Source organism: Hippopotamus amphibius, chromosome 9, assembly GCF_030028045.1.
Source record: "Hippopotamus amphibius kiboko isolate mHipAmp2 chromosome 9, mHipAmp2.hap2, whole genome shotgun sequence".
NCBI lineage: Eukaryota > Metazoa > Chordata > Mammalia > Artiodactyla > Hippopotamidae > Hippopotamus > Hippopotamus amphibius.
In genome coordinates, this window is record NC_080194.1 from 137,830,661 (window position 1) to 137,854,810 (window position 24,150).

The window sequence follows — 24,150 nt, forward strand, 5'->3', positions numbered from 1 at the left end:
GAATAGACAATGAGTGTTCCTACAATTGAGGCTGTGGACTTTGGGGGCAAGTACACATGAGAGTAAGGCCAGATCAGAGTCTGAGCTGACAACACAGTGCCCACAGCAGCTCCAGAGACCTACATAGAATTATTGGAGGACTTCCTGGTTTGCTTTCTGCATTTGATTTGTTTCTGGTTCTATGTCTTTGTTAGTTTAGTTTTTAGTGTTTATTTTTGTATGTGGGTTTGTTTATTGGTTTGGTTGCTTGCTTCTTTGTTTTCTTGCTTTTTTTTTTTCTGCTCTTTTTCTTTTTCTTTTCTTTTTGTGAGTGCCTGTGTGTACATCTCTTTGTGTGATTTTGAAAAATCATTGATTTTACCATTTGTCTTGGGGTCTGTTTTCTTGTTTTCTTTTTTTCCTTCTTTCTTCTTCTTTTTCTTCCATGCTGTGCAGACTTGCAGGTTCCTGGTACCTCAGCCGGGCATTGGACCTGGTCCTCCAAGGTGGGAGAGCTGAGTCCAGAACATTGGACCACCAGAAAACTCCTGGCCCCACAGAATAATAGTCAGTGGGAGCTCTCCCAGAGGTCTCTATCTCCACACTAAGATTCAACTCCACCCAACAGCCAGCAAGTTCCAGTGTTGGACATCTCATGTCAAACAACTAGCAAGACAGGAACAGAAACCCACCCATTAGTAGACAGGCTGCCTATAGTCATACTAAGCTCACAGACACCCCAAAACACACCAATGGAGGTGGCCCTGACCAGCAGAAGGACAAGATCCAGCTCCACCCACCAGAACACAGGCATCAGTCCCCCCATCAGGAAGCCTAAACAAGCCACTGGACCAACCTCACCACTGCAGACAGACAACAGAAATAAGAGGAATTACAACACTGCAGCCTGAGGCAAGGAGACCCCAAACATAGTAAGTTAAACAAAATGAGAAGACAGAGAAGTAAGTAGCAGATAAAGGAACAAGGTAAAAACATACAAGACCAAACAAATGAAGAAGAGTTAGGTAGTCTACCTGAAAGGGAATTCAGAGTAATGATAGTAAAGATGATCCAAAATCTCAGAAATAGAATGTAGACACAGATGGAGAAACCACAAGAAATGTTTAAAAAAGAACTAGAAGAACTTAAGGGCAAACAAACTGTGATGAACAACAAAATAACTGAAATTAAAAACACTCTAGAAGTAATCAATAGCAGCATAACTGAGGCAGAAGAATGCATAAGTGACCTGGAAGACAAAATGTTGGAAATAACAGTGGCAGAATAGAATAAAGAAAAAAGAATGAAAATAATTGAGGATAGTCTCAGAGACCCCTAGGACAACACTAAATGCACCCACCAATATTTGAATTATAGGGCTCCCAGAAGAAGAAGAGAAAAAGAAAGGGTCTGAGAAAATATTTGAAGAGAGTATAGTTGAATGAAAACTTCCCTAACATGGGAAAAGAAATAATCAATCAAGTCCAGGAAGTGCAGACAGTCCCATATAGGATAAACCCAAGGAGAAACACACTGAGACACATATTAATCAAACTATCAAAAATTAAATACAAAGAAAAATATTAAAAATGGCAAGGTAAAAACAACAAATAGCATACAAGGGAATCCCCATAAGGTTAACAGCTGAACTTTCAGCAGAAACTCTGCAGGCAGAAGGGAGTGGCAGGATATTTTTAAAGTGATGAAAGGGAAAAAACATGCAACCAAGATTACTATACCCAGTAAGGATCCCATTCAGATTCAACACAGAAATCAAAAGCTTCACAGACAAGCAAAAGTTAAGAGAGTTCAGCACCACCAAACCAGCTTTACAACAAATGCTAAAGGAAATTCTCTAAGCAGGAAACATAAGAGAAGGAAAAGACTTACAAAAACAAACCCAAAACTATTAAGAAAATGGTAATAGGAAAATACATATCAATAATTACCTTAAATGTGAATGGATTAAATGCTCCAACCAAAAGACACAGACTGGCTAAATGCATACAAAAATAAGACCCATATATTTGCTGTCTACAAGAGACCCAATTCAGACCTCAGGACACATACAGACTGAAAGTTAGAGGATGGAGAAAGATATTCCATGCAAATGGAAGTCAAAAGAAAGCTGGAGTAGCAATAACCACATCAGATAAAATAGACTTTAAAATAAAGACTATTACAGGAAACAATGAAGGACACTACATAATGATAAAAGGCTCAATCCAAGAAGAAGTAATAACAATTGTAAATATTTATGCACCCAACATAGGAGAACCTCAATACATAAGGCAACTGCTATAGCCATAAAAGGGGAAATTGACAGTAACACAATAATAGTAGGGCACTTTAACACCCCAATTACACCAAAGGACAGATCATCCAAACAGAAATTAAATAAGGAAACAAAAGCTCTAAATGACACATTAGAGCAGATGGACTTGATTGATATTTATGGGACATTCCATCCAAAAACAAAAGAATACATTTTCTTCTCAAGTGCACATGGAACATTCTCCAGGATAGTCATATCTTGGGTCACAAATCAAGCCTAAGTAAATTTAAGAAAACTGAAATCGTGTCAAGCATCTTTCTGACCACAATGCTATGAGACTAGATATCAAATACAGGGAAAAAAACTGCAAAAACATGCAAAAAAATGGAGGCTAAAAAACACACTAATGAATCACCAAGAGATCACTGAAGAAATCAAAGAGAAAATTAAAAAAAAAATACCTAGAAACAAATGAAAATGAAAACACAACAACCCAAAACCTATAGGATGCAGTAAAAGCAGTTCCAACTGGCAAGTTTATAGCATTACAATCCTACCTCAAGGAAAATGAAAAATCTCAAATAAACAACTTAATCTTACAACTAAAGCAATTAGAGAAAGAAGAACAACAACAACAACCACAACAAAAACAAAAACCAACAGAAGGAAAGAAATCATAAAAATAAGAGCAGAAATAAATGAGAAAGAAATGAAGGAAACAATAGCAAAGATCAATAAAACAGAAAGCTGGTTCTTTGAGAAAATAAACAAAATTGACAAACCATTAGCCAGACGCATCAGGAAAAAAGGGAGAAGACCCAAATCAACAGAATCAGAAATGAAAAAGGAGAAGTAACAACTGACACTGCAGAAATACAAAGAATCATGAGAGACTGCTAGAAGGAACTATATGTCAATAAAATGGACAACTTGGAAGAAATGGACAAATTCTTAGAAAAATAAAACCTTACAAGACTGAACCAGGGAGACATAGAAATTATGAACAAACCAATCACAAGCACTGAAACTGAAACTGTGATTAAAAATCTTCCAACAAACAAAAGGCCAAAGCGTGATGGCTTCACAGGTGAATTCTATCAAACATTTAGAGAAGCGCTAACACCTATCCTTCTTAAACTCTTCCAAAATATAGCAGAGAAGGGAACCCTCCCAAACTTATTCTATGAGGCCACCATCACCCTGATACCAAAACCAGACAAAGATACTACAAAAAAGAAAATTACAGGCCAATATCACTGATCAGCAAAGATGCAAAAATCCTCACCAAATACTAGCAAACAGAATCCAACAACACATTAAAAGGATCGTACACCATGATCAAGTGGGATTTACCCCAGGAATGCAAGGATTCTTCAAAATATGCAAATCAGTCAATGTGATACACCATATAAATAAATTGAAGGGAAAAAGACCATTTGATAATATCAATAGATGCAGAAAAATCTTTAGACAAAATTCAACACCTATTTATGATAAAAACTCTCCAAAAAATGGGCATAGAGGGAACCTACCTCAACATAAGAAAGGCCATATATGCCAAACCCAGAGACAACATCATTCTCAATGGCGAAAAACAGGAAGCCTTTCCTCTAAGATTAGTAACAAGACAGGGGTGCCCAGTCTCACCACTCTTATTCAACATAGTTTTGGAAGTTTTAGCCATGACAATTAGAAAAGAAAAAGAAATAAAATGAATCCAAGTTGGAAAAGAAGTAAAATAGTACTGTTTGCAAATGACATGATACTATACATAGAAAATCCTAAAGATGCCACCAGAAAACTACAAGAGCTAGGCAATGAATATGGTAAAGTAGCAGGATACAAAATTAATGCACGGGAATCTCTTGGCATTCCTATACACTAACAATGAAAAATCAGAAAGAGAAATTAAGGAAACACTCCCATTTACCATTGCAACAAAAATAATAAGATACTAGGAATAAACCTACATTAGAAGACAAAAGACCCATATGCAGAAAACTATAAGACACTGATGAAAGAAATCAAAGATGATACAAACAGATGTAGAGATATACCATGTTCTTGGATTGAAAGAATCAAATTTTGACAGTGACTATACTACCCAAAGCAATGTACTCCCTATCAAATTACCAATGGCATTTTTTTTTTACAGAACTAGAACAAAAACATTTACAATTTCTATGGAAACATAAAAGACCCCAAATAGCCAAAGCAATCTTAAGGAAAAATGAAGCTGGAGGAATCAGGCTCCCTGACTTCAGACTATACTACAAGGCTACAGTGATCAAGACAATATGGTCCTGGCACAAAAACAGAAATATAGATCAATGGAACAGGATAGAAAGCCCAGAGAAAAACCCATGCACATATGGTCACCTTATCTTTGACAAAGGAGGCAAGAATATACAATGGAGAAAAGATGGCCTCTTCAATAATTGGTGCTGGGACAACTGGACAGCCACATGTGAAAGAATGAAATTAGAAAATTTCCTAACAGTATACTCAAAAATAAACTCAAAATAGATTAAGGACCTAAATGTAAGGCCAGACACTATAAAACTCTTAGAGGAAAACATAGGCAGAACACTCTATGACATAAATCACAGCAAGATCCTTTCTGACTCACTTCTTAGAGTAATGAAAATAAAAACAAAAATAAACAAATGGGACCTAATGAAATTTAAAAGATTTTTCACAGCAAAGGAAACCATAAACAAGACAAAAAGACAATCCTTAGAATAGGAGAAAATATTGGCAAACGAAATAACTAACAAAGGTTGAATCTCCAAAATATACAAGCAGCTCATGAAGCTCAATATCAAAAAGAGAAACAACCCAATCCAAAAATGGGTGGAAGACTTAAATAGACATTTCTCCAAAGTAGACATACAGATGGCCAAGAGGCATATGAAAAAAATGCTCAATATCACTAAATATTAGAGAAATGCAAGTCAAAACCACAATGAGGTATCACCTCACAGCACTCAGAATGGCCATCTTAAAAAAAATCTGGAAACAATAAATGCTGGAGAGAGTGTGGGGGAACTCTCCTGCACTGTTGGTGGGAATGTACATTGATATAGCCTCCATGGAATACAGTATTGTGATTCTTAAAAAACGAAAAATAGGACTACCGTATGACCCAGCAATCCCACTACTGTGCACATACCCTCAGAACCATAATTCAAAAAGACACATGCACCCCAATGTTCATTGCAGCACTATTTACAATAGCCAGGTCATGGAAGCAACCTAATTGTCCATTGACTGATGAATGAATAAAATAGATGCAGCACATATGTACAATGGAATAAACTCAAACATAAAAAGGAATGAAACTGAATTATAGTGAGGTGGATGGACCAAGAGTCTGTCATACAGAGTGAAAGTATGTCAAAAAGAGAAAAACAAATACCGTATGCTAACATATATATATGGAACCTAGAAAAATGGTATTGATGAACATAGTAACAGGCCAGGAATAAAAATGCAGTTATAGAGAATGGACTTGAGGACATGGTGGGGGAGGGAGGTGAGACATAGTGAGAGAGTAGCATTGACATATATACACTACCAAATGTAAAATAATTAGTGGGAAGCTGCTGCATAACACAGCAAAATCAGCTTGGTGCTTTGTGATGAACTAGAGGGGTGGTATGAGAAATGTGGGAGGGAGTTTCAAAATGGAGGGGATATGGGTATATATGTATAAATATAACTGATTCACTTTGTAGTACAACAGAAACTAACACAACATTGTAAAGCAATTATACTCCAATAAAGATGTATATATAAAAAAAAGAACAATGCTAGAGATATTATACTCCCAGACTTGAAACTTTACTGCAAAGCTATAGTAATCAAAACAGTATGATACTGGTACAAAAACAGATACATAGATCAATGGAATAGAATATAGAGTCAAGAAATAAAACCACATTCATGTGATCAATTAATCTATGACAAAAGAGGCAAGAACATACAATAAGGGAAAAAGTCTCTTCAATAAAGGGTGTTTGGAAAGCTGGACAGTTACTTGCAAAATAATAAGCTCAACAATTTTCTTACAGCATATAGAAAAAATATACTCAAAATATATTAAAGACTCAAGTGTAACACTTGAACCCATAAAGCTTTTAGAAGAAAACATAGGCAGTGGCCTCTTTGTCATTGGTCTTAGCAATAGTTTTTGGATCTTTCTCCTCAGACAAGTGCAACAGAAGCGAAAACAAATGAGATTACATCAAACTATAGAGCATTGGCACAGCGAAGGAAACCACCAAAAAATTAAAAAGGAAGCTTACTGAATGGGAAAAGTTATTTGCAAATGATAAATCCAGTAAAGGGTTAAACACAATATGTAAAGAAGTCATAAAACTGAACATAAAAATTTAATAAAATGTATAAGGAACTCATATAATTCAATATAAAAGTATTTAAAACATTTTAAAATGGGCTGAAGATCTTAATATACATATTTCCAAAGAAGACATACAGATGTTCAACAGGTACATGAATAGGTACTCAGCATCACTAATCATTTGGGAAATGAAAATCAAATCTCCAATGAAATATCACCTCACACTATCAGAATGGCTATTATCAAACAGACAAGAAACAGGCAAGAATGTGGAGAGCAGGGCACCCTCATGAACTGTTGTTGGGAATGTAAATTTGTGGAGCCACTATGGGAAAACAGCATGGTGTTTCCTCAAAAAGATAAAAATAGAACTACCATACAACCCAGCAATTCCACTTCTGGGTATTTATCTGAAAAAAATAAAAACACTAATTCAAAAAGATTTATGTACCCCTATGTTCTTTGCAGCATTATTTATAATAGCCAAGAAATGAAAGCAACCTAAACGTCCAGTGATAGATGAATGGATAAAGAAGATGTGATGCATAAATAGACAGTGGGATATTACTCAGCCACAAAAAAGTATGAAAGCTAGCCATTTCTGGCACCGTGGATGGATCTAGAGGGTATTATGTAAAGAGAAATAAGTAAGAAAGAGAAAAACAAACTCCACATGATTTCACTTACAAGTGGAATCTAGAAAACAAAACAAATGTACAAATAAAACAAAACAGAAACAGACTCAAGGATACAGGGAACAAACTGATGGTTGCCAGAGGGGATGGGGGTTGGTGGGGATGAACAAAACAGGCGAATAGAATTATAGGTACAACTTCCAGATATAAAATAAATGTCACAGGGACGTAATGTACAGATAGGAAATATAATCAAAATATTGTAACAACTTAGTATGGTGATGATGTTAACTGGTCATATTATGTTGATTATTTTATAACATATAAAAATATCAATTCACTATGTTGTATACCTGAAACTGATATAGCATTGTATATTAATTATAACTCAGTAATAAAATAAAATAAAAATAAAATAAAATATAATACCCACCAGAAGGTGAATATACCATGATATACTCCTCTCCTGGAGTCCACTAAAATCCACTGGAGTTTTATGTTTGGCCTAATAGAGGAACACAGGCTGCTAATCCAATAGCAAAACTTTCTGTTGCACAATCTGGATTTATTACTCTTGAAAGGAATATCATTTAACTGACACCTTCCAAAAATTTTAAATCTAGAAGATTGATCATTGTGACACTTTCACTGTTATATTTATCCTACAGTGAGAATAATTCGGGTCATATTTCCTTACTCAAAGCCCATCCCATGATCTCTTTACCTTCTCCAGGCTCTGGAATGAGTGATGCTGGGAAGCCATACTTTTAGGGAAAATCTATTATTCACCCAAAGCATAGGAGCTGGCTCTCCTCCCTCCCTTCATCTCCTTCTCCATTTGGCTTGTATATAGAAATCACAATATTAAGCCAGTACTTTTCAGATTGGCTTACTATAACTACAGACATACCTCATTTTGTTGTTTCCCTTTATTGTGCTTCAGTTATACTGTAGTTTTTACAAATTCAGGGGTTTGGGCAACCCTATGTTGTCAGATGACAGTTAGCAATTTTTAGCAATAAAGTATTTTTAAATTAAGGTATGTACTTTTTAAAAATATATTGCTACTGCAGGCTTAATAGAATATAGTGTAAACATAATTTTATGTGTATCAGGAAACCAAGAAAAATGTGTGTGACTCACTTTATTGTGACAATCGCTTTATTGCAGTGGTCCGGAACTGAACCTGCAATATTTTCAAGATGTGCCTGCACAAGGAAATCACAGACTCTTGTTTTTGTTTTTTTTTTTTCATAATGAGATAAAAATAGACTACCTCATCTTTCCTGTCTTTAACTAGTAAAAGCCTTTAAGATACCCCAGTAACCCTCAGAACCAAGAATTAATGATTCTCAAGTCCCTGTGACCCCATATACATTGTGCATAAATTCCCTGGACAATAATTAGCTCTAGAGAATCCACAGACTAACTAATTTGTGTATGTGTTGATGGCATAAGTTGCCCCTGGGTTGCTGCACTTATCTGTAGATAGAAGGAGGAACTTACTCTGAAAAAGGATAGTCAACCCATGTACATTATTTCAACATCAGGTTTAAGTTGTGAAATGTCAGAAGGGGTGGTCATTATATCACATGGATAAAAAGTTTGGACTTTGTCTGAAGAGTAATGAACTCAGTCAAAAATTTATTTCTAAATGATTACCTTGACATCTTAGTGGTAAATATATTAAAGAAGAATTTGAGAAATGCTTAGAAGAAGAATTCCTTCTTCTTAGAACCTGGTAACTTAGTGATTAAATAAGGCAGATAGGGTTCAGGGCAAGGAGGAACAGGAGGATGATGTCTAGGTTTTTGATTAAGTAAACTGGGATAGGTGGTCATAAGACTGAGAGGAATAGGTTTGGGGACAGGGACACAGAATTCAATTGTGGTCGTGTTAATTTATCTATATTATCTATGAAATACTGAGGTTAGTACATATTTAGTAATCAGCTGGATGTTTCAGTTTCAACACAAGGGGGAAATAAAGATTTTTAATGTGGTTAGGAAATTATTGACAGAGAGAGACAGAGAGAAAGAGAGAGAAAACAAATGGAATGGAATCAGAGGAAATATTGACTGTGGATGAGTCCTTGGAGAACAATAATACTTTAAGAGAATAAAGAGGAAGAGAATCCTATGATCAGTATTGAGAAAGAAGACTCATAAAAGACAGAATGTGATGACAGAAAGGTAGAAGAGAGCAATGTAAGGGCTGATTAACATTGCTGTTTAATTTTAGCTACCCTTAACTAAATCTTCAGCCCACAAAAAGAGCCCATCTGCCTATATAAGGAGAGATAGAGGGGAGGAGTGAGTAGAGCAGGGGCATTTGCTCAGAAGAGCAGGAGTAGTTTCAGAATCTAAGATCCAGCTTTTTGATGGAGTGATGACTTTTTTCTCATTCTTCTCTACCCACTCATGGGTACTATTCTATCAGCCAAGTCCCTCCAGGGCACAGGTACTCTGAAAAGAAGAGGGTCCTGGTAGAAGAGAAACAGAGAGCCCTGGGGCTGTGAGCTGGGTATAACGCCTGTCCCACAATTGGTTTGGGAAGTCCAGATGTCCCAGCAAGCCACACAGAAGGTATAAGAGAATGTGATACTGTTACTGAGTCCAAGCTCGCTCTGCTTACTGCTGGCCAATAAATTGGGAGAGGAGGTATTGAGGAAAGGAATATGACTTTATTCAGAAAGCTGGCAGACCAAGAAGATGGCAGGCTAATGTCTACAAAAAAAAAAAATCTTATTGGCATCTGGATGCCAGTTTCTTTTATAAAATCAGAGAGGCAAGTAAAGTAAAAACACAGAATAGAGAGGGAGAGATGCGGAGGAAGTAAAGTAAAAAGGGCTGTCAGTCTTGCAAAACATCTCCTGGAATGGCCAGCCTTGGGGAGGGAATGTGTTAACTTCTTCTTTCTTGCAGCCAATCACAGGTGGGTAGGCCCTGTGGCGGGCCATTATGTAGGATTACAATAACAAAAGCAACGGAAAGCAAAGGCTAAATTCAAAGAAACAGATCTAACGTGAAGTAAAAATTGGCTCTTCCCTTTTACAGTTCCCCATTGTCAATGTCCATTCCCCAATCTGGTGGAAAAAAAAAAAAGGTGACAACCATTCTAACTGCTTTGTCAGATGGGTCTTTCTAGGAGTGTCTGTCATCAGTGCCAGTGTTTCAAATGTTGAGATTTGTCTTCTTTTGTTGCTCTTTGGAAGTGTCTACTTTGCACCTGTAGACTTAAAAAATATTCACAATCTAAAAGTTGAGAGTTATTGGAAATTTTGGGAGCTTCAAGCCTGGGAGGATGGATCTCGAGTTAAGGAATTTTGCAATTTTCTATGTATGGGAAGTTGCAAGAGCCTAGGCTCACTGAAATCATTCCTTTGACATGCACCACAGCTCTCTGTGGCCTGTATCCTATATTTTCACATCCTGAGTTTCCTCAGGGCTCACCTCAGGGAGTGGCTGTAGTCTGATGGCTGCTGATGGCAGGTACTTCTCTTTCTTGAGTTTCCTCAGGGCTCACCGACTCATGTTGGAGGGCTGCAATTACTGATGACTGATCCTTTCCTCTGGTCAGGAATTTGACCAATATTTGGGAGATATTCCATGATCAAATTTTCTCCCATGGTGCTGGGAGGCTCATCCCAGTCAGGCAAAAATTCATGATATGCCACTACAGGTGCTAATTTTCAGATTAGGTCCTATTGATAATTAAAGATCCTCTGGTTGTCCTGTCCAATTATGATCCAGGAGACATTTACCCGTGTTGCTTCTTCCCATCCCTAGAATTGAGACAGGAGATAGATGGGCTCCAGGCTAGGCATTTACAACTGGCCTTCTTTTCACACCTCTTGGGGTGAGAAGAAGATGAGCTCCAGACCAGACATTCATTACCAGCTCCCTGTTTACATTTCCTGAGGCAAGAGACAACTGGGCTCTGGACTGCATATTTTAGACTGGACTTCTGTCTGTATTTTGAGATCTGCACCTTGATATAAGAAAGAGCAACAGGAATAGGGTAGATAACTGAACATTTGGACTCTTTTATGGCAGGGACAGAGAGGGGCTAAGTCCTGTTAAAAGATCAAGAGGTCATACACGCCCCATATTTGGGACACATGCACAAAAGCCTTCACGGGGTCAGAAGGGCAAGGATGCCAGACCATAATGTCTTGCTATCTCACTCCCAGAGGCCTTTGCAATGGGATCCATCTTGACTGAGAGGTGCATATGCACCCGGGGGAGGGTCCAGAGGCAAATTAGCCATGGGGTCAAAACACTGCAATTGGCTCAGAGGAAAACAAAGACCAGGAAAACTACCCCCTATAAAGGATTTAAACTCCCCAAAGGTGTGACTGTGGGGACTCGCTCTCTCCATGAGTTCACCTGCTGCCGAAGTCCAGCTCCGGAGGGTCCAGGAGTACCCAAGGGATGAGTGGCGTCGGTGCAAGGAAGAGACGAGGAGGCCTGTGTCAGCTATGCAGGATCTCTCTTTATTGTCAGAGCTTTGTGTGTTCATATAGTAAGCATATCTCAGAAAAAATCTTTTATGACAGAGCATATCTTCCCTCAGCATCTACCAGTGCTGCAGATGCCAATGCCCAGAGACAGGGAGGCCACCCCTGGGATGTCACATCTAAAGTTTTGAACAAGTATGCCATGGGGCACTGGAATGGCCCAAGAGATTGAGTCAGTATTTCAAGGGCTAGTCCTTTTCTTTCATGAGTGAAAAGGGAAAAAGTCTTGTTTAATTCTGGCAGGTCTAAGGCCGGGTGGTGACAAGAGCCTCCTTCATTTTTCTAAAGGTCATCTCCACGTCAGTGGTGCATTCAAGAGGGAGATTTTCTGGTCTTCCAAGGGCCTCATAGAGTGGCTTTGCCAACAGCCCATAGGTTGGGATCCAGATCTAGCAAAAGCCAGTCATGCCCAAGAAAGTCCTGAGCTGCTGTTTAGTGGCTGGCGGGGCCATGGATTGATTTAGAGTCTTCCGCTGTGAAGCAATGCTTCTCTTTCCTGGGATTAATACCAACCCTAGGAAGGTGACCTGTTGGGAAGTAATCTGGGCCTTGGACGGGGATACTTGGTATCCTCATTCTACTAAATGCTTGAGAACTAAAACAGTATTGTTATCCAAGGTTTGTGTATCTGGACTGCAAATCAGGAGATCGTCTACATATTGAAGTTGACAGCTTTTGTCCTCCAATCATAGAGGTAAGAGGTCCTTTGCTAAGATGTGGCATATATATACAATGGAATATTACTCAGCTATAAAAAAGAGATGAGATGGAGCTATACGTAATGAGGTGGATAGAACTACAGTCTGTCATACAGAGTGAAGTAAGTCAGAAAAAGAAAGACAAATATTGCATGCTAACTCACATAAACGGAATCTAAAAATGGTACTGATGAACTCAGTGACAAGAACAAGGATGCAGATACAGAGAATGGACTGGAGAATTCGAGGTTTGGGAAGGGGGCAGGGGGTGAAGGGGAAGCTGAGACGGAGCGAGAGAGTAGCACAGACATATATATACTACCAACTGTAAAATAGATAGTCAGTGGGAAGTTGTTGTGTAACAAAGGGAGTTCAACTCGAGGATGAAAGATGCCTTAGAGGACTGGGGCGGGGAGGGTGGGGGGGACTCGAGGTGGGGGGGAGTCAAGGAAGGGAGGGAATACGGGGATATGTGTATAAAAACAGATGATTGAACTTGATGTACCCCCCCAAAAAATAATTAAAAAATTAAAAAAAAAAAAGAGGTCCTTTGCTAATGCTTGGCCAAATAGGTGGGGACTGTCCCTGAACCCCTGGGGAAGCACAGTCCATGTGAGTTGTTGAGTATGTTTAGTGTTAGGGTCATTCCACTCAAAAGCAAATAGGAAAAAAAAAAAAAAAAGGCAAATAGGAATTGGGAATCAGAATGGATTGGGATGCAGAAAAAAGCATCCTTCAAATCTAGGACTGAATACCATTGAGTGCCCGGGTGAATTCGGCTGAGAAGGGTGTAAGGGTTCGGGACTGTAGGATGGACAGGGATCACAGCCTGATGTATGGCCCATAAATCCTGAACCAAGTGATGTGTGCCGTCTGAGTTCTTTATTGCAAGAACTGGAGTATTGCATGGGGAGTTGCAGGGAATTAAAAGGCCGTTTTTGAGAAATTTCAAAATCAAAGGCTGCAATCCCTTTAAAGCTTCCGCCTTAAGAGGGGACTGTGGGACTCAGGGGAAGGAGTTGAGATCTTTCAGTTTAATAATTACCAGGGGGCAGTGGTGGCTCTGCCAGGGGTGGAAGTGTCCCACACCATGGCAGGTACCTGAGGGTAAACACGAGGTGGAATATTATCTGGAACAGATTCCACGTTGAGAGCCATAGTTCTTGGAGTAAAAGATAGGGTGGCTCTGAGCCCTGTCAGGAGGTCCCTGCCTAGTAGGGGAACGGGGCAAGCTGGCAGGACCAGAAAGGAATGTGTGAATAGAATGTTTTCAAGGGCGCATGGCAGTAGGGGAGTGAAAGGGCCCAGGCTAGGCTGTCCATCTCTTCCTGTTAGAAGGATTGAGGAACAGTGAGTGGGACCAGAGAAGGAAGTTAGGGCTGAATAAGTGGGCCCTGTGTCAAGCAAGAAACTACAGAGGCCCCTGCCACATCCAGGGTTACCCCGGGCTCCTCCGGTCTTATAGGAACCATAAGGGCCTGCACATGAAGCCCCAGGCACTGTCAATCATCTGCCTCCAGGAGGTCAAGACCCAGGAGACTGGCTCCTGTTCTTAGGAATCAGCGATCACTGATGATGAGAACTGGGTCTGACCTGTGCCTGGGACATAAGGTGCCATCATAGCCCTGTTACTGGGAGTTTGGGATGTTGGCCCACTCGCTTGAGGGCGGGAGGGACAGCTCCTTCTCCACTGGCCCGTCCGTTGGCGAATGGGACAAGGGGTATTGGGCGGTGGAGTATGACAGTTCCTGACAGTGTGTCTTGGCAGACCGCAGGGATAGCAAGTCATCGGTGGCCTTTGACCAACAAGAGGACCTTCCGTTGTATCCTGCCATGAGTGGGACTGGGAGAGGGCAAGAGCCATATATTGAGCATGTTTTCTTAATTTTTCTTCCTCTCTCTGTTCCTTCCTGTTCCTGGATGCTTCCTCCCTTTTGTTAAAAACCTTAAAAGCTGTATCCAGTAGCACAGGAAATGGGGTCCGGGGGCCCTGATCTAGCTTTTGTAATTTTTGTCTAATGTCTGGGCTTGCTTGGCTTATGAAGCGGACTGCAAGAAAACCTCCCCCTTCATTAGTATCTGGATCTAAGTTAGTATATTTTCTCATTGCTTCTGCTAGCTGGGCCTGAAGGAAGGGCTCGGTTCTCAGAAGGGTCCTGTGTAACCTCCCTAAATTTGCTATAATTGACAGGCTCAATGCTTGCTTTCCTCACGCCCTCCAACAGGCAGGTAATCATGTAGTCTCTCCTGGTTCGTCCCCCAGCTGGCCCGTTGGCACTGGCCTGGTATCTCCATCCGGGATCTGCTCTTGGGACTGCATCTGCTCCCATTCGATTGTCATTGGGATTCCGAGCATGTGCCTCGTGTGCCCAGGCTTAGGCTAAGGCCCATATCCTGTTCTTTTCCTTGTGAGTACAGCACGTGGTCAGAACTACATGAATATCTTGCCAGGTCAGATCAAATGCTATAGCAAAGGCCTGGAATTCCTTAACGAAAGTGGTGGGGTCCTGGCTAAAGGAACCTAACTTGTCTTGAATTTGGGAAACGTCAGACATGGGAAGGGAACAGGGACTCTAACGGTGCCCATGTCTCCATTTGCTACTTGCCTTAAGGGAAGCTTCTTAGAATCTCTTTCCTGGCGTCGGGCAGTCCTTGCGTCGGGCAGTCCTTGATCTTCCGTAGGGAGGAGAAAGGAGACCTTTGCCCTGATAAGGAAGTGGCTGTCAGTTGAGGTGGGGGTGGGGGCTGAAGTAAAGGATGTTGATGGGGTGCTGAACAGGAACGATCAAGTAGGGGATTGTCTAAGAGATCTGATGAGGAGGAAGATAGAGGGGTAAGGGGACAAGGCAGCAACAGAAAGGCACGTGCGGCACGAATCCCTCAGATCTGGATTCTGACTCAGGGCCATAAAGGTCGGAATCGCAGGAACCTCTGAGTCCTTCCCTTGCTTTGGACAAAAGAGATCAACCTGAAGTATTGTGTTATAATTTAGTGTGCCATTACGAGGCCATCGTTCTTGGTCCCCCAATTTATATTGCGGCCATGCCTTATTACAAAAGAAAATGAGCCTATTCTTTTTGAGATTCTCAGGGTCAATATTTTTCCAGTTTGTGAGAATACAGCCAAGGGGTGAGTCTGAGTGAGGCCCCTGAGACACACCAGAAACCATTCTGAGCCTCATGCCGTAGAATGGGGGTACTGAGAGTCACCAGCCACAGAAAGGGGTCCCCTTTGTCCCAGTGAACCCTCTGTGTGACTAAGGCACAAAAATGGCTTGATGAGGAAATTGAAACTTCCATACTTGTAATTGCTTACTCTCTATCTTGCAAAGGCCTGCTCGCCACTCTCAGTTAAACAGTAAAATGAATTACTAAGAGTGATCAGATAAGGGAAGAATGTCTAGCTCTCAGGCACCCACCCCAAGCCTTTGTTTGAGACCCTTTGCACATAGACTTGTTAAGTGACCATTAACTTCAGCCCGCAACCAATGTGAGAATGCAAATTGTGACCTTAGTCCTGATAGGAATGGAATGTCCGGCTCCTACAAGTTCCTGTTAGGACCCCCTACTATGTGGGTAACCTATGGCAACTCCGGCGCTTTGTAACTGCCCGTGACCTATAGTAATTTGTAGCCAATCAGTTTGTACCAATTATAGCTGTATGTTTTAACCTATATAAGGAGAAGACTCCCCTGAAACGGGGCCCCAGAATTTTGGAGCGTTAGCTCGTCTGGGTCCGCCGGCTCAATAAACCTGAGTTCTCCAACTCTCTGAGTGTTGTGCTTGGTTTCTCATGAGATCAGTTCTTTTCTGCAACAGGCTGACCGTCCCAACAGTCACATGGGACAGTGAAAGGTGACCCCTGGGCATGCGGCTCAGGCACACACACAAACACCCCAAGAAACCATGAGTCAAAGGCTTATAAACCGTGCGTCAAAGGCACCATGTGTCTCGGGAAGGGAAAAGACAGGAAAGAGAAGAGATCCTCGCGGAGCGACCCAGACTCACCATTTAGCGATTCTCTGAAGCATGGAAAGGCACTCTCAAGATGGTTCCGTGGCAGCACTTAGTGTTCTTTCCATTGATCCTGATCAAAAGCAAAGGGTGAAAGCAGCAGAAAGGAGAAGGCTGAGGAACCTGTCTTGCAATCCTGCAAGGGGAAGGCGGTGGCCAGGAAGGGGCTCCGTGTTTTGCTTATACAAATGTGTGCCTCTCAATGCTCGGAAATTGTCTTGCTGGGGGCAGGCCCTCTAACAGCCTGGTCTGTTCCATGATCCCCCTCATCCTTTCATAGGAGTCTTCAAGTGGCAGGCACCCTAATGGCTTTTAAGTGCCCAACCTGTGCCCACACAACATTAGTTGGCCTAGTCCTCAGTTAGAAGGAAGGCAGTGGGACCCTCACCCCTTCTGGGCAACAGTTACTGGGGCAAAGTGAGCTGTGAAGACTTCAGAACACACCAGGGTGTGGCCCTGGCCTGAGTTCCTTTGTTGCTTTCACAAGCACTCGCCTGTTGCTTTCACAAGCACTCGCCTGTTCACAAGCACTCGCCTAAGGAATGAGAAGAAGTGGTGGGGGGAGAGATTTTCCCCAACAGAGAGGGTCCCCATACAGGCCACCAAAAATGTGGGGGCTCAAGCATGGGTTGGAAAAGAATTTCCAGACACAAAGCAGTGTAGGGAAAAGTAGACTTATTGGAAACAAGAAACAGAGAGGGTGGGAAAGATGCTGGAAAATCAGCGGACAGACTTCCTGGCAGACCAGGGAGGGCAGACCAGGGAGAGCCGACCCTCTCGTGGACTTCCAGCCAACTTTTATAACCCCAAGATAAAGAAAATTACTGCTAGGAAAATGGCATTAATTGATTGGTCAGTGTGCCATAAGGCAATAGGTGTCGTTAGGTGATAGGCCAGGATCCTATATGTGGAATACCATCCCTATTATGGGGTCCTGTTATCAGCTAGCCTATGTCAGGAAATAGGTCTAAGTTAGGAAACATAGCCTAAGTTAGAAAACAACGGTTGCTAGGGAGTCAAGCTAACTCCAGAATTGAGTTGCTAGGTCATAAATTAACTCCAAATGGCGACTTTGATATAGGGCTCCACAGCATGTAGTTGTGACAAAATAGGGAGTGGTGGAAACCACGTCGAATTGGAGGACATTTCATTTAAATGAAGCAGACAATTTTCAGCTTCAGCCAGCTGATGCCAGGTTGAAAGAAAGCCCCAATGTTGCCGGGGCTTCTGAGTTTTCAAGAGAAATCTTCAATTCACATTTCAAATGAAATCTCCCAAATTTTAAATATTGGCAATTCAAATATTTTCTCCAAAGGGTGGAGGTCAAATACCTGGGCCAGCTAATATCTTAGGGTCTCTCTTCCTGTAACTGCGCTGATAAAACAAAAGAGAACACTGCTGATGGACAAACACTATAAAAGAAGGGAATATACTTTAGTTCACGTGGCCCAAGCACCTGCACTGACAAGCAAACTCTAAGGGATATAGCTTTCACATATTCATCTCCTTTTCTGCAGAGACTAGCAGGGATCTGAGGGTAGCATCAAAATTCATTGGTGTTGGACTTCCCTGGTGGTGCAGTGGGAAGTGAATCTGCCTGACAAAGTAGGGGATATGGGTTCGAGCCCTGGTCCAGGAAGATCCCACATGCCACAGAGCAAGGAAGCCCATGCACCACAACTACTGAGCCTGCGCTCTAGAGCCCATGAGCCAGAACTAATGAGGCTGAATGACAACTACGGAAGCCCGGGTGCCTTGAGCCTGTGCTCCTTAACAAGAGAAGCCACCGCAATGAGAAGGCTGGGTACCGCAATGAAGAGTAGCTCCCGCTGGCCGCAACTAGAGAAAGCCCGCGTGGAGCAATGAAGATCAAATGCAGCGATAAATAAATAAATAAATAAATAAATAAATAAATAAATAAATAAATAAATAAAATAAAGTGAGTCTCTTGTCGACAGCATATGTTGTTAAAAAATTAATTGGTGTTAGGTTATTTTAATTCTAAACAGGTTGAAAATAAATTGAGTCAAGGTTTATTGATTTCTTTTACGGGTCTATCGTCAAACAGTATTATCTTGCTGCTGAAACTGAGGGGGAGGAGACTTAATTGTTTGCAGTGATAAAGTGCTTGAACCTCAAAACTATTTGTGAAGTGGCTTTCTTATCATAGAACAGAATTTCTAGCTTAAGCCAATTTTCCCAGTCAAACTTTGAGAAGCATGCTAATAAATGAGGGTTCTGCTCCCTTAATAGAGGCATTTATTGGCAAAGTTTATTTCATAGATCAAGTGATGGACTGGTAATAGCTACCTAGAATGCTGTCTTGGGGAAGACCCCGAGGCCAGATCCCAGTCCAGTAGGGAGGGTGCTGTGACATTAGCCTCCTCTGTCCTGAGTATGGTGGTCCATATTTGTCCATATTCTTCTAGTCCCAAGTGACAGAAAGCCAATCTCAGGCAGGAAAAACTGTTGGCTCATAGAACTCAGGACAGGATATTAGCAAGAGACGGGCCGAGATGCAGACGGGCCTCAGAAACAATAGTTCTGAGCCAGAGATTTCCATGCCTCTGAGATACACTATGCCTCTTATTGCCAGGTCTCTGAAACCTTCCATGGTTTCTTCCCTCATGCAGAGCAGTTATCTCCACATGACAGGAATCATAGCCACAGACAGTCTCCAAAGTGTGCATTTCACGGCTTCCGCTCAGGAGAGACTGCCTTACATACCCTTTGGTAACACGCGCACACACACACACACACACACACACATTTTGTAGAGGGACTAGGTTTAGCCCAGTTTGGGTTAAAAAATCATGGGAAATCACTGCTTGACTCTGGACCAGTAAACTTTGCACAGGAGATGGGATCATCTACAAATGTGAGAATTTCCCTGAGATTCACACATTCCCTGAGATTCACACATTTGGGCTCAGTGGGAAGAGAGGTCTGCAGAGCAAGAACATGAGGTGCAGGACTTTCACAATGGTGAGTTTCTACCACAAAGGGGGTGGCCACATGGCTGCCATCCCAGGGGGTAAAAGCAGAGAAGGAGACCCCCAGGAATACGTGCCAACCGAATCTAGTAGCTATAGCCCCTCCCCATCATTTTTTTCCTTATGATTGCTCAGTTGGGAAGAGAAATCCCCAGTTAAATCAATGAATTGTACTTTCCAAATTCCAGTGAGCTGAAACAAAGCATCACTCTAGCAATTAACTAAGAATGGGCCTTCATTTTATGGAAGAAATTCCTGCTCCGATGACCAACCTATTAGCCCTCTCTTCCCAAGGCAGGTGGTGAGCTGAGAATTCAGTGCCTGCGTCCTGAGGGCTGCTCCACCATGCAACTGCGGATGAAGTTCCGGGTCCTGTGGGGCATCCACAAATTTTGCCGTGGTTTCCACCCTGCCCCTCTGCACCTGCGCTCCCAGTCTTTATCAGGAGCTGGAGCCCCAAGATGGAATGACTACGATACACCTGAGAAATTTAACTTTGCAGGTGATGTACTGGACTACTGGACTCAAATGGAGAAGGTAAAGAGGCACCCGTGATGGGGAGTGAGAACAGGATTCACCTCTTGCTCCTAGCAGGCTAAGGGTGCAGAACTAAGAACGACTTCTGACTAAGCTTATACATGTCATGGGAAAAACTTATGTTTTGGGGTTCAATTCTCAGCCTGGACACTTCCTCAAATCTCTGAGCTCCAGTGGTTTTATCCATGAAATGGGGACAATCTCATTTAAGAAACAAGGTAGCAGGTGAAAGTATCTGGTACACAGTCGGATAATTGTGACCAACTGTCAAGTTCTAAGCACAGGTCAGCAAGTTGATATTGGTATGAACCTGCAACTAATGAGACTGAGTAACTAGAATTCATCCTATCAAACTTGGGCTTGACTTCAGTCTACCCCGAGAGGTAGGGCACAGACACCCTGATTGTGCACGTGAACATCTGACACATGTAACTCCATCATATCATCTATCTTCCTGTGAGGTTGGCAGGTACAGCTGGAGCCCACCGTATCAACTACCTACTTGAGCGTGGCATTAGGGTGTGTCCAGAGAAATCTGTCCCTGTGGTCTCTGCAGAAAAATGCATGTCCTTGGTTTGTCTTTTACCAAGAGATTGACCAAGAGAGGAGCAGTGGTGCTACTAACAGTTGGGGTAGACTGTGGGTGGTGTTCCAGCTAGTGAGTCCCAGCTGGTAATGTCCACATTATGAAAACCCACTCAACACTGTCTTGTACAGAAGAAAGACTTCACCAGAGATGGAGTCAGGGAGTCGATGTGTTTCTAATTTCCCATGAACATACATTCACATGTTAGTATTCAAAGCTGCTACATCTTTCATGGAGACTTTTTTCCTACCTCCATTTTTTCCTTTTTCTGAATTTCCACAATAACTCTGAGGAAAATAGAGCCCTCAGTTGTGGACAGCTTTTTTCTGTTTGTTTGTTTGTTTGTTTGTTTGTTAATGTGACAGGTCAAGCATTTTGCATGTAATATTCTGATTAGATGGGCACTTTAATTATCCCCATTTTCCAGATGAGGAGACTGAGGTTCCAAGGGTTCAACATGGAGCACCGGCACAGAAGAAATACCTGGCGGCACCTCCCCTATTCTTCTGACCTGGAAAAATCCCTTCCCACCCCACTACCTGCCTCTCTCCCTCCCCTGTCGCCTTCCCCACCACGCCCACAGGACCCACATGCCAGAGGGTGGCCTGGAGAGCGAAGGACAGGCCCAGGAGACCAGTCAGCCTCCCTGGCCAAGAGGGCAGGCGAAATGCCCTCTTGCCTCCCCATCCCCCCACCTCAAAGCCCCCACCCTCCACCAGTCTGCCTTTCCACCTCCTCGCCCTCCTCCCCCCTCCCACACCCCAGGACCCACGTAGCTCTGAGGAGACCTTGGAGAGTGGAGGACCCCACTGGGGAGCCCAGTAGGCTCCCAGGCCCAGGAACTCAGCAGGCCTCCTGGCCTCCTAGGCGGGAGAAACCCAGATGTGGTTTCGTGATCTCCCCAGCTCCCAAGGGTCTCCCCAGGCGGGAACCTCCCCCCTCAGCCAGCCACCCCCCAAGGGTGCCGGTCCCATCTGGCTTCCCCTTCCCCACCCCACTGACGTCCCCCAGGTCCTACCTGGTTGCTCCGAGGTTCCTCCAGTCTTCTTGGGCCTCAGGTCCCCCACCAGCCTCCAGCAACTGATCTATTTCTGGGGAGAGGCATCTCCGTGTCTTCCCACACTGCCTTCTTGACTCCCACCCCCAACCATATGAATTGGCAGAAGTTATTTTGACTCAACTTTCAACACATTTTCCTTCTAAAAAATGTTAACTTAGAAATCCAACACATATATGGCATAAGCCAGGCAACATAGGTGTCCAGGGGTTGAATATAGTCACTCAGTCAAGCCACCAATTTATAACTCCTTCCTATCGTTGGAAATTAAACCCTATGTTACTATATTACTCTAGGCTTCTAGGGTATTACACTCCAGTTGATTCCTGGAGCAGCCTCCCAAATTTATTCACGAGAGGTCACTTTCATGTCCGGAATCATTTGTTCTGTCCCTTTGATACTGCATTCATTCAGTTATGATTTAGTGAGTACCTAACATGCACCAAGCCTATTCTAGATAAAAAAGGGATAAAGAAGTAAACAACATGCAACACTTTATCCTTCCTCTTTTGATAGTGTAATTCTCCACTTCATGTCTCAGGAGAGATGAGCACAGCGTCTGTGACACTGAATTCTGTTTTGGCCAAAATTATGACAGGAGCAAATCCTTCCTATCACCTTCTTTTTAAAATTTTTTTTCAGATCTTTATTAGAGTATAGTTGCTTTACAACATTGTGTTTGTTTCTTCTGTATAACAAAGTGAATCAGCTATATGTATAAATATATCCCCATAACCTTGCTCTTGGGGCACCCTCCCTCCCTCCCTATCCCACCTCTGTATGTCATCACAAAGCATCGAGTTGATCTCACTGTGCTATGCAGCAGCTTCCCACTAGCCATCCATTTTACACTTGGTAGCGTATATATGTCAGTGCTACTCTCTTACTATATCCCAGGCTTCCCATCTGTGTCCATCCATTCATCTGTGTCCTCAGGTCCATTCTCTACGTCTGCGTCTTTATTCCTGGCCTGTCACAAGGTTCATCAGTACTATTTTCCTAGATTCCAAATATATGCGTTAGCATGGTATTTCTTTTTCTCTTTCTGACTTACTTCACTCTCTATGACAGACTCTAGGTCCATTCCCCTCACTACAAATAACTCAATTTCGTTCCTTTTTATGGCTGAGTAATATTGCATTGTCTATATGTGCCACATCTTCTTTATCCGTTCATCTGTTGATGGACATTTAGGTTGTTTCCATGTCTTGGCTATTGTAAATAGTGCTGCAATGAACATTGTGGCACACGTATCTTTTCTTTTTTTTCTGCACATGACAATATGGATAAATTTTATTTATTTTATTTTTTTCTTCAGATCTTTATTGCAGTATAATTGCTTCACGATGTTGTGCCAGTTTCCACTGTACAACAAAATGAATCAGCTGTATTTATTCATATATCTCCATAACCCCTCCCTCTAGAGCCTCCCTCCCACGTTCCCTATTCCACCTCTCTAGGTCATCAGAAAGCTTTGAGTTAATCTTCCTACGCTGTGCAGAAGCTTCAGATTAGCTATTTTAGATTTGGTAGTGTATACATGTCAATGCTACTCTTTCATTTTATCCCAGCTTCCCCTTTCCCCTCTGTGTCCTCAAGTCCATTCTCTACATCTGCATCTTTATTCTTGCCCTGCCACTGTGTTCATCAGTACGGATTTTTTAGATTCCATATATGCATGTTAGAATACAGTATTTGTTTTCCTCTTTCTGACTTACTTCACTTTGTATGACAGACACTAGGTTCATCCACTTCACTACAAGTAACTCAATTTTGTTTTTGTTTTTTTTTTGGCTGAATAATATTCCATTATATACATGTGCCACATTTGCTTCATCCATTCATCTGTCAATGGACATTTAGGTTTTTTATATGTCCTGGTTATTGTAAAGGTGCTGCAATGAACATTGGGGTGCATATGTCTTTTGAATTATGCTTTTCTCCAGGTATATGCCCAGTTGTGGGATTGCTGGGCTTATGGTAGTTCTATTTTTAGTTTTTAAGGAATTTCCATACTCTTCTCCATAGTGGCTGTTTCAGTTTACATTCTCACCAACAGTGCAGGAGGGTTCCCTTTTGTCAACAGCCTCTTCAGCATTTATTGTTTCTAGCTTTTTGATGATGGCCATTCTGACCAGTGTGAGGTGATACCTCATTGTGGTTTTGACTTGCATTTCTCTAATGATTAGTGATGTTGAGCATCTTTTCATGTGTTTGTTGGCAATCAGTGTGTCTTTCTTGGAGAAATGTCTATTTAGGTCTTCCATCCATTTTTGGATGGGGTTGTTTATTGTTTTCATATTGAGTTGCATGCGCTGCTTGTATATTTTAGAGATTAATCCTTTGTCAGTTGCTTCATTTATAAAAATTTTCTCCCATTCTGAGGGTTGTCTTTTTGTCTTGTTTATGGTTTTCTTTGCTGTGTAAAGGCTTTAAAGTTTCATAAGGTCCCATATGTTTATTTTTGTTTTTATTTCCATTATTATGGGAGGTGG

General features: G+C 41.8%; 1 pseudogene; it reads left to right on the forward strand.

Annotated features, from left to right (window-relative positions):
* The first annotated feature begins 19,772 nt into the window (after window positions 1-19,772).
* Window positions 19,773-24,150, forward strand: part of LOC130861616 (acyl-coenzyme A synthetase ACSM1, mitochondrial-like) — a 35,451-nt pseudogene continuing 31,073 nt past the window's right edge.